Source organism: Lissotriton vulgaris, unplaced genomic scaffold (assembly GCF_964263255.1).
Source record: "Lissotriton vulgaris unplaced genomic scaffold, aLisVul1.2 SCAFFOLD_5636, whole genome shotgun sequence".
Classification (NCBI taxonomy): Eukaryota; Metazoa; Chordata; class Amphibia; order Caudata; family Salamandridae; genus Lissotriton; species Lissotriton vulgaris.
The window spans coordinates 47,656-52,075 of NW_028251699.1; the positions used below are offsets into that span (position 1 = coordinate 47,656).

A 4,420-nucleotide genomic window follows, 5' to 3' on the forward strand; every position below is an offset into this window, starting at 1 on the left:
TGAGACTTAGTTTTCTGGGTGTCTCTGAACAGCAACCTGTACTGCTCAGTTGTTAAGCCAAACCCATCAACCAGTGTATTCTTCAGGACCTGGTAATTGTTAGCATCCTCGGCTCTAGTAGTGAGAAGCTTATCTCTACCTTTACCTTCAAAGGAGAGCCACAGTATAGCTGCCCACTGACTCTGGGGGATGCACTGGACAGTGCAGGCCCTCTCCAAAGCAGTCATCCATTTGTGGATGTCATCCCCCTGTTTAAAGGGGGGCATTATTTTACTCAGGTGTCTAGTATCAAAACTCCTGTCCTTATCTCTAGGAATAATGCTGCCACCAGTGCGGTCTTCCCCACTCAATTTCTGCTCTCTGGCAAAGGCAAGTCTTTCCTTGGCAAGGGCAAGTTCTTCCCTCTCAATCCTCAGATTGACTTCCCTCATCTTAGCTTCATGCTCTCTTCTCTGAGGGGATGTCATCCCTCTGTGAGAAGATGCCTGAGAGCCATTGGTATGAATAGATCTGTTAGAGCCTCTGGAATGAGACCTAACTCGTCTATTCCCAATGTTAAGCCTGCCTAAGAGTGGGCCTGGGGGTCCCCCAGTTCCATTCTCATGCATGCTTAAGTTGGTCCTGGTGAGCCTACTGACTACTACCTGACCTTTGTCTGCCTCATCCCCTGACAACTCCTCTTCCTCTTCCTCCTCTTCACTTTCAGTTCCATTGAGGTTGAGGTCAGGGTCCCCAAGGGTTCCCTCTAAGGGGGGCATGCTCCCATCTGGATTAGAAGGGCCTGTGTTAAAAGCCCTCCTGGCATCATAAGTCTCTAAGAGACCTATCAGAAAAGGAGTGGTAGGGTTAGAACCCTGTTTTAGTTTCCTAGAGATACACAATTGTCTCATCTCCTGGAAGCTAAGAGCTGCATATCTGGAAGTGACCTGTGGAAGGTCATCAACCACAAGGGGGCCCTCTGTGTTCCCTCCTATGGTAGACATGCTTTTCTAGTGAGGTGTAAGTGGTGCACTTACCTACACTATGGGTTTACCTACTGATCCCTTGCTAAGAGTTGTAGACAGGGTGTGCTAAGCCCTGTTACACTACAACAGCTGGTTCAGTAGAACTAGAGTATTCTAAGCTACGTTATATGTACCTTGGTACTTATGTGATCTTTCAAATGATATTCTTAGGATACGTGTGTGATAAAACAACAGCAAGCTCAAATCCCAACCGCTGCACACCAATGTGAGAAGTTGGCCTGATATACAGTGCTCACTATTCTAGTGATCACTGTGTATCATTCCAAACGACCCTTATTGATGATTGGTTGTAAGCCAACCTTATAGACCAGCTATCCTAGTAGCGTGGGCAAAAGCAGTCTTTAGGCTAAACTCTAGAGGGCGTGTTAAGCCAGCTGTTTTACCATCACATATACCCCTTGAACACCAAGTGAAAGGACACCACACAAGTTGTTATAAAAATAAAGGATATTTATTCTTAACAAGTCTACCCTGAACTCTTTATGAGTCAGGGAGCTAAGCACAATACAAAACTCTTCCGAAAATACTTAAAGTTGCACAATTACACAAATGCCCGAGGGGCACGAAAAACCATATACACTAAAAGTGGAATGCGAAATACTAGCAGGTAAGTAACAAGATCCAGAGGCTTCAGGATCGCTAGGACTACACTACTGAACTCTAAGGTTAGGAGCAGGAGGCCTAGGGAGATTGGGTGCTGATAGCTAAATAAATAGGTTAAAATACAGCAACACTAACCAAATCATTAAGAGCACACATCACCCAGTGTAAGGGGGATGGCCCAGCTCAGCCTATTCCGGCCACTGACAGGCGCGGACGGGCCTGCCCTTGGCCCGGCAGCGCCCGGGCACGCCCGAGTGCGTCCCGCGCTGCGGGAGGCGCACAACGGATTTAAGCACCTCCGGGCGCTTTGAAGTGACGCAGGCGGTGTGCGCCACATAAGGGTGCTGGGAGTTGAAGTCCCTGTGGCCCGCAACACCCACAAGGCAGCCTCCACTTGCGGTGAAAGGAACTGCAGGAGGACCGCTTTGGTGGGCTGGAGACAGGTGAGTCGGCTCCCCCGCAGTATCAAGAGACAGCCAACAGTAAATGTAGACAATCTCTCCACTACTCTCTACTACACACTCTACTACACACTCACTACGACACACGCACTACTACACACTCACTACTCTCTACTACTCACTCTACTACACACTCTCTACTACACACTCCCTACTACACACTCCCTACTACACACTCCCTACTACACACCCCCTACTACACTACTACTCTGTACTAACTCTCTACTACACACTCTCTACTACACACTCTCTAAAACACACTACTACACACTCTCTACTACACACTCTCTACAACACACTCTAATACACACTCTCTACTGCACACTCTCTACTACACACTCTCTACTACACACTCTCTACTACACACTCTGTACAACACACTCTACTACACACTCTCTACTACTCACTCTCGACTACTAACTCTCTACTCTCTACTACTCACTCTTACTCTCTATTCTCTACTTCTTTCTCTACTACTTTCTACCTCTCTACCTCTGCCTCTCTACCTCTCTTTATCTCTCTACACGCACACATATGCATATATATATATATATATATATATATATATATGATGTGATCAAGTCCCGGCTTCCCGGACGAAACGCGTCATGCTGCTACCCATCTTGGAATAAAGGCACTTTAATTCGCACCATCCCTTGTTGTGGTCTGTACCTGCTTTGGCTTTTGCCTCCGTGCTTGCGTGCTTCAGGACTGTGGAATTGATATTTGTAAATATATGCAAATGCATTTATATATTTATATATATATATATATATATATATATATATATATATATATATATATATATATATATATATATATATATATATATATATATATATATATATATATATAGGTATATGTATATATATATACATATATAAACATCTGCATATCTATATAAATACATGCATACAAATACATATATGCATACATATGCATGTTATGTACATGAAATTTTGAAAAACAGTAATAAAAGCAAAGCTAAAAAACCACCTAATTAGAAACAGAATTGCTTTAACTTAAACGAGGGCAAGACCTATTGCATTTTCAATGCTTGTTTTAAATGAGCAGCTGGTAAAATCTGTAACGCTTGATGCGTGGTACTTGGGAGAGCTGCTTTCTCTTCATGCTGGTAATCCGATTATCTTCAGGGGTGCTGGGCGCCGTGAACGTGCAGGGTGCGTGTCCACTTTACAGGGAATATAGGCTAAAAAGTTTCCGCCACCTCTACGGGCGTCATTGTTACTGCAGAGGGCGGCCTGCATTTCCCATGAGACAGCGCGACTTCCTACATTTACATAATTTTGAGAAAAAGCCATGTTACTAATTTTGAATGATTTGTGGTTAAATAGTGCCCTTTCATTACACAATTTAAATGCAATCAACTAAACAGGATTTATTTTTAAAAACATAAAATGGCGATATTTTCTCGCTCTCACTTACTTAATGTTTTATTTCTCTGTGGTTTCTTCTCTGCCCGGTAGTCGGAATGCCTTAAACTAATGAGTAAGGAAAATAACGATCTTGGGTGACGCCAGGATCCTCACTCATAATGTGAGCGGAATTTTTGAACGGGTACAGGTCGTCCCGTGGGTGACCCGCCTACTTAGCAGGATGCCCTGGTGCAGCGATCTGCCCGGCCCCATACTGGTTAAATAAAAGCTAATTGAAATAAAGAATTGAATAGTCGTTGCATATCTTGTGCGAGCTTTAAGTATAATTTGAATGTAGCTCATTGTTTTACGTCATTAGGCAAAATGAGACCTTAAAGTTTAGAAAAACGCTTCCTAGTTCTGTATTTCCGGTCTGTTATTTTATAGACAAACGGTAATGTTTTTAGGTATGGCTTGATGGAGCAACTGCATGTTACATCTATTGTGACTTTTTTTAATGTAAATAAAATATACATATAATGGACGCTGGCTTCGCCCAGAGGACTATTAATACCATCTCGTGTTATTGGTTTGTTTATTATTCCGTCCCCTATAGAGTGCTTGCATTGCAATGCATCAGGGACAATTTTACATCTTAAAAGTACTCTGAACTATATCTCATTGATGCTTTGTAAACAGACAGAAACTGTCTTCATTTTGTGGTGTCAGTTTAAAAATAAAAAGTTTTACCAAGTACTTACGGGCATATTTACAAGCCCAGTATGCCACATTTGCGCCACCGTTGCGTCACTTTTGTGACGCATCGGCAGCGCAAAACCAACGCCATGCTGCGGGGTATTTACAACGTGACGGATCTGGGAGATGCGTCACATCACATTGTAAAGCTCTGCACCACATGTGGGCGTTCTGCCGCAGTGGGGGGGGGAGGGGGTTT

The 4,420-nt window shown here is 43.5% G+C and overlaps 1 non-coding gene across 1 annotated transcript; it reads left to right on the top strand.

The window, feature by feature from the left end:
• The first annotated feature begins 3,581 nt into the window (after nucleotides 1-3,581).
• Nucleotides 3,582-3,731, top strand: LOC147662805 (U12 minor spliceosomal RNA). Its single transcript, XR_015305483.1, has one exon. It is a non-coding gene; the product is annotated as a U12 minor spliceosomal RNA (small nuclear RNA).
• Nucleotides 3,732-4,420: the final 689 nt, after the last annotated feature.